General features: G+C 34.0%; 1 long non-coding RNA gene across 1 annotated transcript; it reads left to right on the forward strand.

Moving 5' to 3' along the window:
• Positions 1 to 2,009: 2,009 nt before the first annotated feature.
• Positions 2,010 to 8,167, forward strand: LOC125044309. The gene is made up of 3 exons (XR_007116467.1): positions 2,010 to 2,681; positions 4,130 to 4,260; positions 4,459 to 8,167. It is a non-coding gene; the product is annotated as an uncharacterized LOC125044309 (long non-coding RNA).
• The last annotated feature ends 4,759 nt before the right edge of the window (positions 8,168 to 12,926 follow it).

Here is a 12,926-nt window from a genome sequence, read left to right on the forward strand (position 1 = left end):
AAAAAAAATGTAGTTCTCTAAGTCATTTTGTTATATTTATTTATTATTTTATATATATATTATATATTTATTTGTTTATATATATATATATATATATATATATATGTATATATATGTATATATTTATTTATATATACATATATTTATTTATATATACATATATTTATATATTTATATATATATATATTATATCTATTTGTATATATATTTTTATATACATATATGTATTTATTTACATATCTATATAATATATATATAATATATAATATATATATATAAGATATATGATATATATATTATATATATATAGATATATATATATATATATATATATATAGTATATGTAAAATATATATATATATATATATATATATATATATATATATCTATAATATATATATATATATAATATATATAATATAGATATATACATATAATTATATATATATATATATATATATGTATGTTATATATGATATAGATATATATTATTATATATATTATATATATATATAATATATACATATATATAACATATATATATATATATTGACATAGATATATATAGATATAGAAATATATGTGTGATAAAACTTACATCAGTTTAATCCTGCATTTATCATATGATTTTTCTATTATTTTGCATCATCAGAGAAGAACAGATACTTAGAGCTTTCATTTTATATTCAGAGTTGTGAAAGGTATATGCTATGTGTTGTTCGAGCTACATTAAGGTCTAACACCCCTTTTTTCCCCAAAAAAACTCAGTGTAATACAGTATCCGTCAATGCCACCACTTGCAGTCTGCTTTGCCCTTGCTTCTTGAACGAAGTCACCTTCTCTCTTGCTGATGTCAGCTGCATTTATGATGTCAGGACAAACTACAGTATAAGTATCATAAGGTGTCCTCATGCCATAGGCAAGTGTGCCAGAGCAAGTACGCTATGTGAGACTTGGCTGGCAGCATACAAGAGTGAAGCAGGCATGCATGTGTGTGACTGTGCGTGTGTGTGTGTACTGTGTGATTGTGGCTACTCACTGTGTCCATTATTGCCTCGGTAGCTATGCAGTATTAGTACAATTACAATTGTTTTATATGAGCAAGTTAAAGCTTGGTGCAAATATGAGAAAATGAGGTAACAATCCAGAGATTCTGTAATAGGGAGAGAACTCATCATTCAAGATGTTAAACATGTCCTGTGATATCATAGTACTATTTTCAGACTTTCTCCATTATTACTATGATGTCATAGTAGATGCCAGTACTAGGCATATTGCCACTGCTGTGACATCATACAATTGTAAAATCGTACTACATATGCATTCAGAAACTACTGCAGTCCAACCGAGGCTCGATGGAGGAATGTTGTAGACCGTTTCTCTAGCCTGTCAATGTGTACAAATGTTAGCTGGGTATTTCTGGTCACGGATGAAGAGGACACAAGTTAAGTGGTGACGAGCTATGAGTGAAGCTGGTTAAATCCAAGCAATCCATTGCTGAAGTACCTAGTTGTGCCGTGATTGAGATTAAGCCTCCTCCTATAGTCACAAGAGGCAGAAGAGCTTATTTCAGAGAATGATCACCAGGTGTGAGGCATTTGTAATCTCCTGTGTTGGTCTTTGAGGCTGCCCAGCTGTGGTGTCAAATGAGCCACAAAATCCTGTCGCAATGCGTGACACTAATCATTTCATTGTTGTTCAGTCAGTGTCGAATTTGATGTCTAATGAATGTGAATCAATGTCAATACATTGTTTTATTTAACCTGTTTTCCTGATTACAGTCAACAGATTATATAGTTATTGGAAATATTACAAGAGCACCCAAGAATCTGTAAATAGAGTTATATTTTATTACACTAACATGAAAGAAAGGGGAAAGTCTTGCATCACAATATATGCCATTTATATCCTTAATCCTTGCAGTAATGTGTAATATGACACCTTAATGATAAAAGAGGGAAATAGTCCACGTATAAAAATTGGAATCCCTTTGCATGAATGCTAATTTTTATATAGGGTCATTGAAAATGAGAGTGTTATGTGTCTACTCTCAAGTAGATGGTTCAAAAAAAATCTAAATAACTATCTAATGGCATGAATAGTGAGACTACTTGTGCAATCAGGCTGCCTCCTACAAGAAATGCTTTATTTCAAAAGTTATTTTTTTAATTTCCAAATTATTGACAATGAAAATAACTAAGGTAAGTATTAATCACTGATAGCATGGTATGTAGCAATTGTAAAAATATATATATTTTTGATGTGAATGTTTTTGAGTGTAAAAGCTTGAATGATACCAGAATACACACACTTTACAACATATATAACAGTGTCAAAAGCTTATTTGTTGACAATTTTTTTTCCATTGGAAATTGAATGCATGTGTTAATGAAATTGCAAGTCTTGAGTGCTCACTAGAGCAACTCATCTACACACTGAATGTTATACTAACCATACATTAACAGCATCATTAATTTGTGTGTATGCATTTGTATTTTTTCATGTCATGTGCAATGTAAACCTTCCATTAATTTTCTCACAGCAACATCTCTTTCTTGCCACAGCAGTTAGCAGCAGCCCGTGCACTGCTTCGGGTCCTGGGGGCAGCGAGTCAAGGAGGAGGAGCCAAATCAAGCAGGAGTGACTCAGTCAAGCACAGTGTCGCACCAGGGCAGTGTAGGGTATGTTCAGCTTGTTACTAAGAAGAAATAGATTTGGCTTTTCATGTTAGGCACGCTCATGTTTTTTTGATGCATTCCATAGTACAGAACAGTCACTATAGTAGAGTTTATTTTTTTGTTCTCAATCAGAATTGTTAAATTTCTAGAGTGAGACCCAATTTTTAGATTTGTTATAAGGTTACAATAGCTTATCTTTTTTGCCTTTAGGGGGAAAGTCCTCATTAACTAAAGTAACTGGGAGATTTTTATATATTAAACTAGTCTGAGCTTTGATGCTTTATTCAGTGATTCCCCATCCCTTTTTTTATGAATATGACTTTTGTTCAATCAAATGGATGTCCTCAAAAAAAATATATAAACTTCAATCACAAACTCATGTATCAGATTAAACATCTTCAGAAAACTGGAAAACACTAAATAGTAGAAAAGCTATTTGCAAATATTAAAAACACATAAATTTTCCCTTTATTCACTATTTTATATATATACTTATATGTGTATATATATATATATATATATAGTATAAAAACCCACAATGTAAAACTAGATTTTAATTGAAAAATCTAGTTTTACATTGTGGGTTTTTATACCATAGTATCAACACGGTAATGTGTTTTCTCCTTTCATATATATATATATATATAAATATATATATATATATATATATATATATATATGTGTGTGTGTGTGTGTGTATATATATATATATATATATATACACAAAGAGTAATTTCCTACTATATGAAGCAATAGGTGGTCCGATTCATGTGCACTTTGATATTCATAAATTAGTCTAGAGCTTTTCAATAAAGATCAGGAAACTGTGTTTGGGAACAGACTATAAAGGGTTACTCTTATAAACTAGTCACAAGGAGGAACAAGTTGCTGCCCATGAAAATTACCTCCAATAGGGAGAGAGACAAGTAAAGTTACAAGCAGGAGAGCCTGCTATTCGTGTGGAAAGCACGAATAGCAAGTGAGCAAAGGAATAGAATGGAAATACATTGAATAAATTAAATATGGAATGCAAAAAAGAGGTTAGCGACCGTGGGAGCCATATGTTAGGGTTCACTCTCTGTAAACTTAGTAAAGTTGTTCCTCAGACATTGGTCAAAGAGGAACAGCAGTTCAGGAAAATTACCAAGAGCAATTTTAAGCAAAAATATCAACTAGTCAAGGTAGAGTAAGATGAAGGCATCCATTTGAAACCCAGTAACTCCCACTGAGTTGTACTAACCAGCCAAACTAAGTTATTTGCAATTCACTTGCTGTGTTTAGAAGCTTGTTCCTGCTTGTAGAGTACTCAGCCAACACACCTTCCTTGTGTTCCAATAGTCATTTGCACTATATTCCTTAGAACATAGGGTCAGTGATGAAGGTGAACAACAGTTTAATAATATGACTGTCTTTGCAAAACAATATTAAAATCAACATTTCCTCTCAAACAGGTGTGTGGTGAAACTATAGCACGAGGAGAACACAGGTCGCACATGGCCTCCCACACTGCTCACAGGCCCCTTCACTGTGCAGTTTGTGGTAGAGGCTTCCACCAAACAGAAGACCTTAAGAGGCATATCAGGTACATTGATGACACGTCAGCTCAATAGGAGCATGAATTTCTTGATGATATTAGAAAACCTAATTTGTTTGCATTATGATTCTAGAAACAATTCAGCTGATATTAATTAACTCCACATTGATGCCTTAATTAATATTTCACCTAATTAAAAAAAAAAAAGATCAATAATTTTCTGGTACATTTCTTTCCTAAATGCAGGATTCACACAGGAGAGAAACCATACAAGTGTTCAACGTGCGGGGTAGCATTCAGACAGCGAGGACATCTGTCAAGACACGTGTTCAAATACCATCCAGAACAGAGGCCGGCAAGAAGTAAATAGTGGGAGATGAGATTAGGAAATATGGAATGCAGTTTTACTTTTTTGTAGTTGATATTCTCAGTTGTGGAAGAGTTGTCTATCTGTTGGTGCTGGTCTGAGGAGCGTGTGCAGAGGCAGTGAGAGGGCTTGCAGTGCGCAAAGGTGTTATCGTGGTAGGGGCAAGAGGCATTCTCTTAGTTTCATCTTTTTTTTTGTTGTTATCGGTAGGATTTTTAGATATGCAAAAGGTTCTTTTGAGCTTAATTTCAGTAAATATGTACAAAATAATATAGTACAGTATAGTATTATGAATATGATTGGTACTTTCTTTATAGCCATTCACACAAATGTACAATATAAGTTTATATACACAAATACACATACACAGTCACACACATGCAGTGTGTGTGTGTGTGTGTGTGTGTGTGTGTGTGTGTGTGTGTGTGTGTGTGTGTGTGTGTGTGTGTGTGTGTGTGTGTGTGTGTGTGTGAGAGAGTATGAGTGAGAGAGTGAGTGAGAGAGAGTGTGAGTGAGTGCGAGCATGTGAGTGTGCTTGCGTGCTAGCATTCATGCTTGTGCGCATGTATGCATGCTTGTGCATGTGTGTATGACATAATTTTGTTAAGTTTTGAACTTTAGTTGGATTACAAAATACTAAAAAGTTATAGTATTTTTGCCAATGAAATTCCCAAACCAATAGGAACATGGCATTTGTGCTTGTAATGATGGACAATATTTCCTTTGTTTTTCATATGCCTGTGTCATAAAATTATACTCTTCCTTTTGCGTACAATGAAGTGTCATAGCAACAAAAATTTGAACTTTGTTAATTATGTTCTTGACCACATGTACGTTAGTCTAGTTTGTAAGAAAGTACTTTGGTCTTTTACCTATCATGAATTTAACACAAAGTAAAGACAAAGAATAACTATTATCATTTGTTTAGATGTTAGAAGAAAAAGAATCAGAACTGTGATATAAAGTATGCCCAGTTTTAAGTATAAGGAGAAAAGAATAAATGATATTTGGTACTCGTGGACTAATTCCAAGGGAAGCGAATATAACCAACTTTTTGCCAGGTGTTATTCGATATTTATTTATCTATTTATTCTTATTTATTTTTTATTTTATTTTTCTTTTAGGAAAAAGATTGTCTTATTAGAAAGAGGAATAATATTGGAAGGCTTTCAGTTATCACTGGGCCTTTTTTTTCGTCTTCTTCTTCTTCTTTTTCCTTTCTTTTCTTTTTGGGGGGTTAAAGGGATTTCATGATTTGAGAAACTATTACGGAAAATCCTATATATGATTAGGATTTTTTTTATTATTATTATTTTATTTTGTTTTCTCTCATTAATTTACAGTTGAAGAAAGACAGCCTTAAAGGAACTAATTGTCATGTTTTAAGATGACCCTGAAATTGTTTGTTTTTTTTCTGTTTGATTTCTGTTTATAATGTCTTGATATTTTTAATTTCCTACAAGTAGTGCAACATATATAGCAAATGCATTTTTGCATATGTGAACTCTTGGTATTAATGGGACCTTCAGTGTAGAAAGGCCAAAACAGACCATTTCTAAAATCTTCAGGAAATATTGTTACAGTTTTGAAACTTGGAATGACTGTTTCTTTATCTTTTTTTAAGATTTGGGTGTGCATGAGTTTGGCAAGGATAATTTTTCTATTAGACTTCAAATTCAAGTCCCCATTATTTTTAGCCATATCTATAGTCAATTTTGTGCCACTTTAATACTTAATGTCTCTTGTTGCAATGAAATGCAATTACAGTGTTTCTTCACCCCTGGGCCACCACCCCATTTCAGTGGGTCACCAAGGATATAAGCATAATTTGTTTCCCCAATATACCTATTTAAAAAGTTAGTAAAGTATTAGTCCTGTGTACAGAATACCTGTCATAACATCTAAGACTAAGCAAATCATAGAGACAGACAGTTTATGTTATTTTAGAATGTGAATTTTGAATAAAAGACAATTTATGCAGGTATATGGACTGCCATGGTCAAAATCCGGACAGGATTTTGGGTTGAAGTCAAAGAAGGTTAAGAACCACTAAATTACAAGAACAAATTTAGATGCTTTTGAGACAGACCCCCCCCCCCCCTCCCTCCTATAGTTTAAACTAGGACCAGCTACCATCCAACCCACTCTATGCACCTCCACTTACTGAATGTGATGTAAACTCAAGGTCCCTAGAATTCACTCAGCAAGGCACTATGCCAAAAGCCAGTGTTTTATTTGTCTTTCCAAAATTTTTAAATGCTGTGAGATGGGTTTAATATCTACTTATGCTACAAACTAAAAGGTTAAGGATGGATATTCTGCCCTTTTTGCACTGAAGGCCTCTAGCAATATGAGTGTTTACTCTGGAATGTCATGAGTCTTTTGTGTCAAGAATGTGGTTATATTTTCAACATACCAGGAGGGTGTTCAAAGTGTCACACACAAGAATGAGTTTTACATCATTGTGAATATTAAGGGAATATACATGCAAAGGATTTTTTTCCAGAATTTTAGTAGGTCAGATTTGCACAGTATAAATATATTTATATCGGGAAAAAGTGAAGTATTTGCCATAGATTTTAGTTTGGTAGACTTAAGCTCATCTTGATTTGGAAATATTGTGATTTCATATATTATTACAACTCATTTCTCTTTCCTTCTTTTACAAAATGGTAAACTGGCAAATAATTAGATAAATAATTCTGCCAAGTATTGCATAAGAAGCAATAACAATTTTGGTCTGATATTCAAATTGCTTGATGTTCTATTTAAAAGTAAAATCATAATGAAAGGTCATTGCAGTGTATACTCAAAATCATACAATACTCCCATATACAGAAAAAAGTTAAATCTTATAGTGTAGCCATTAATTTCTTACATTGACTCATCCGGCAAAATGTCCAATGAGCAATTGGCGACTTGAGTTTGACCTTTCTCATACTTTAGTGCGGCAGTTTTGCAACGCAAACGGCTGACAGCAATTTCCAAAGAGAGAGAGAGAGGATGGAAATACAGAAATGAGTTGTGCTTTACATACCAGCTCATATTTCACAGGATGTAAAGCCACATTTGATGCCATATATTTTAGACTTTTTAGACTTTAGTTAGCTACATTCCTTGTGATGATATACTGGTACCTTGACCAGCATGTGGCTTGTGAAAGCCTTCATTATCTTGTCATAGTTGTTACTTTCTGATATGCCATTTCTGCTTTATCATAGTGTCAGTTTATACCATAATATAAAAGTCATCATTTCCTCACGTATTCTAGTCACAATGATCATGTGATATTAGCAAAATAGAAAGTGTCAACATATTTAATGGAGTGAGAGCAAGGGGCATTTCGTTGAGGTTTTCAAATGTGCACGGGGAAACAATAAAAGAAACCGAAGGAACAGAAGTGTAAAAGCTTCCGTAGATCACAAGAATCGTTGTTCCTGCTCCTGCTCGCTCTCCATGCCCTACGCTTTGAAAACTGTAGCTCTTGTGAATTTTATATTATATGATACTTCTTTCCTATATTGTTTTAATCTGTATGTTAGATTTTGGATTTTTTCTGTTTTGTTTTTCAATAAAGACATCTGTATATTGATTTATTTTCTCCTATATGATAATTCAGTTTACCAAATAACTGAAGAAAAATATTCCAATTTGAAAGATGAGAAGACAAACATGAAAAGATCAATGTGTATGTCAAAATTGGGACAGCCAACCACCAATATGTGTGTATATATATGTATACATGTGTATGTATATATACACATGCATATGCATACATTTATATACATATACATATATATTTATGGACACACACACACACACACACACACACACACACACACACACACACACACACACACACACACACACACACACACACACACACACACACACACACACATATATGTATACCTGTATGTAGACATATAGACATACATATATATATATATATATATATATATATATATATATATATATACATTATATATATTATATATATTATATATATTATATATATTTATATGTGTGTGTGTGTGTAATGTATATATATATACATATATTTATGTTAAAGTACACACACACACATGTACTGTATATACATATATACATGTATACATATGTATAAATATACATGTATGTATGTGTGTGTGTGTATATATTAGATACATATATACATACTTATAAATATACACAAATATAGCTTATATACATATTATATTTTATATATAATCTATCATATTTTATATATATATATATTCATATATGAATAATATATATTTTATATATATAATATATTTACATTTATATATATATATTATATATTATATATATGTGTTTATGTATGTATGTATGTGAGTGTATATATATATATATATATATATATATCACATATATGTGTGTGTATATATATATATATATATATATAAATATATATATAAATATATATATATCACATATATGTGTGTGTATATATATGTATATGTGTATATATATATATATTCATTTAAATATATATATTCATATATCCCCTTCCCGACGGGTCACGCCAATAGGCGTCATAACAATACGCTCGAAATGTGGCGTGCGGCGGCGCGCGAAAGCGCTCCGAGGCAGTGATTCGGCTTGATGTACCGAACTCACGCGCTCAAAGACGACGCGTTGCCGTTGGCCGCCAGAGTTCTTATAAAGTTTTCTACACCCGTCACCAATGGGATATATATATATATATATATATATATATATATATATATATATATATATATATATATATAAATACATACACATATGTATTCATATATATATATTCATATAGATATATATTTGAATATAAATATATATATTCATATAGATATATATTTGAATATAAATATATATATATTCATATAGATATATATTTGAATATAAATATATATATTCATATAGATATATATTTGAATAAAAATATATCCATATAGATATATATTTGAATATAAATATATATTCATATAGATATATATTTGAATATAAATATATATATTCATATAGATATATATTTGAATATAAATATATATATTCACATAGATATATATTTGAATAAAAATATATATATCCATATAGATATATATTTGAATATAAATATATATTCATATAGATATATATTTGAATATAAATATAAATATTCATATAGATAGATATTTGAATATAAATATATATATTCATATAGATATATATTTGAATATAAAAATATATATTCATATATATATATATGTGTGTGTGTGTGTGTGAGTGTATGTGTGTCATATATTATATATATATAAATATAATATATATATGTATATTTATATGTATTTATACATATTTTTATATATATTTATATATAAATATATTTACATATATATATATGTATTTATATATATATATATTCATGTTTATATGAATATATATATTCATTCATATCTATATATATATACATTCATATCTATATATATATACATTCATATCTATATATATATATATATGTATAAATCCCTTGCCGACGGGTACGACGCGTAGACACGTGCTATCCCCACTGTTAGTACTTGTTTGGTTGTTTTTAAACGTATATGGCTATACTTGTACTAAGTCACCAATGAGCCAGTTACGAGTACTGCCCGTCTCGCCCGTTCACCCTTGTCTTTGATTTATGAAATATTTTACGTTATCTTATTTTGCTGTTACTAATATTAAGAAAACATTATAATAATTATAATGTTTATAATAAAAATAACACCATCGATATTCATAGTAAAAAAAATACGTTTTTCCCGCCAATTCGAATCAGGTACGGTCACAGGGTCTACTTATTGACACCTTTGCCCGTTGTTGTCGTGGGGGGGCTTAGGAGACGAAGACTGAGACCCAATGATGAGGAACTCCTCAACCTTGGGACTCAGCCATCGACTCAACTAATTTTGCATGTTTTTTTTTCCCCACTCATACTTTTCGTTTCAGTTTCTTCACCAATCCCTTCTACTATCCACCTCCTAAGGTGTGAGAGCCGTGCTGAAAGGATGAAAGGCTGCCTTTATGTCAGTCCTGAACGGCCTGAGGGAACCATGGGCACGGTATTCCCCTGCCAATCTGGCCCTTACCCCTCAAGGGGACCCTAGGGGTGGACTATTTTTTTCCCCAACATACTCCAGGCTTATCATGGCCAATAATGAAGACGTAACCCCACTTTTAGGGGCAATGAGGCTTGCCCCTTTATCAAATAGCCCTAATCCCGGCTCTCCTTTGACCACGGCTCCGAACACTGCAACAACTACCCCCTTATCAATGCATACTAGTACAGTATCAACCCTAATCAAAAACCAACCCCCAGGAGACATTTCTACTCTCCCAGCATGCTCAACTTCAACACCTTTACTCCTACAACCTTCTTCATCAACCATCCCATCTCCCCTTATTACTACCTTACAACCTTATTGCCCACCTTCCCCATAACACTACCCCCCTCAACACTACTCCCTCCTCCACACGTCCCCGCACTTCTACCACCCCCACCTCTACAAGAATCCTAAATACTCTATTTAGCCCAGCCAAATGGGACCGATTTTTCGTGATCCCTCCCACAGCTCCCTACTCTAAAAACACCCTCCTCTTCCAACAATGCCTCCAAAAACAAGTAGGCAAAGTCTCTTTCCGTAGCCGACCCGACTACTCCCGTCTCGTCACAGTAACAACTGAAAACCAAACTATAGCATTGACAAAACTAACTGATCTATGTGGTAATCCCATCCCTACAGAACCTCATCCAACCTTCAATACTTGCACCGGAACTGTCTCTATCTCCCCAACAGATTGCCCAATCTATGACAAAGAATGGTCAGATTGTGGAGAGGACTTACTCGCTTGTCTCACAGACTATGATGCAACATATGTACAATGCTACTCCATTCCTACCAGAGGAAATCGTAAGAAATCCATTAACATTGCCAAAATTACTTTCCGTAGACATGACCTTCCCTTTAATGTTTACATAGGTGGGGAATCCCTACCTGTCCGACCATATCAACCTCCTCCTCGTCAGTGCCAAAATTGTTGGCGTTTAGGACACCCAGCCAAACACTGTCATTCCACAGTCAGATGCCCGCTATGTGCCCAACCTGGCCATACTCGATCAAACTGCTCTGCACAATCACGCACATGTGCAAACTGTGGCGGCCCCCATAATGTATTTTATAAAGGTTGCCCCACCTACAAATTTGAGTCTGAGGTAGCAACTCTCAGATTCAGACTTGGACTCACTCTACGTGAAGCCAGACAGGAGGCTCGTCGACGAGGTTTTTCTCTTACCCCCCCTACTCTAGTAATGTTGCTCACTCTGCCACTCCCCCTACCCCCCTAGCTCCTACACCCTCTCCTAAACCCAACTCCCCTCCATCTAACTTTCCATATTCTACCTCCTACCTTCCCAGTCAAATTCTTATGCCATCCTAAATCCAGACACTCCAATCTCTACCCAGTCAAATTCTTTTGCCATCCTAAATCCAGACACTCCAATCTCTACCCAGTCAAATTCTTTTGCCATCCTAAATCCAGACACTCCAATCTCTACCCAGTCAAATTCTTTTGCCATCCTAAATCCAGACACTCCAATCTGTACTACAGCCCCAACACCTTCCCCTCTCCCTCCCCGCACTACCCGCAGCAGACAGAATAAACGTTCCACCCCCTCTTCCCCTACCCCACAATCACCTCCACCTTCCTTTGCCCCTATTCTTCAGACACCAGACTTCTCTTCCCCCCCTCACAAGAAAACCTTTATCTCACAAAACTCCCCAACCAACTCCACTACAGAAACTCTTGAAGATATCCAGAACTACATAATCGAGTCCCAAACTAATACTCATCCACCTTCAAATTTTACAACTCCCGCTCTCTCCACACTCAAAGTGACTGCCGCTATCCATCCTCCTCCTACTCATATTCTCCCTACACCCAATCCTCCTACCCCATCCCAACAAAACCCATTCCCCCTGACTCCAGCCCCACCTATATTAACCCTCCCACTATCCCCTCTATCCCTTCCACTCCCTCCTGGATACACACGTGAAACCCTCATGTCACAAGTACCCTCTTCCCCAGACCCTCTACCTCCCGACACCCCTCCTGATACAACACCACCTCCCCAACCTCATTCTTTATCGCACCCTCTAGCACCTTCCCCTTCAAATTCTCCAACACGCACTGCAATCTTTGCCAGTAAATCAACGAAAGTATAACTATCCTTCATTGGAACATTCGCGGTTTCCGAATGTTCCTCTTTCAGTCCCACATATTCTATTGTCATGCCCACGTCCTCCCTACATAGACATCCCAACTTATC

The sequence above is a fragment of the Penaeus chinensis genome, chromosome 3 (assembly GCF_019202785.1).
Source record: "Penaeus chinensis breed Huanghai No. 1 chromosome 3, ASM1920278v2, whole genome shotgun sequence".
NCBI classification, from domain to species: domain Eukaryota; kingdom Metazoa; phylum Arthropoda; class Malacostraca; order Decapoda; family Penaeidae; genus Penaeus; species Penaeus chinensis.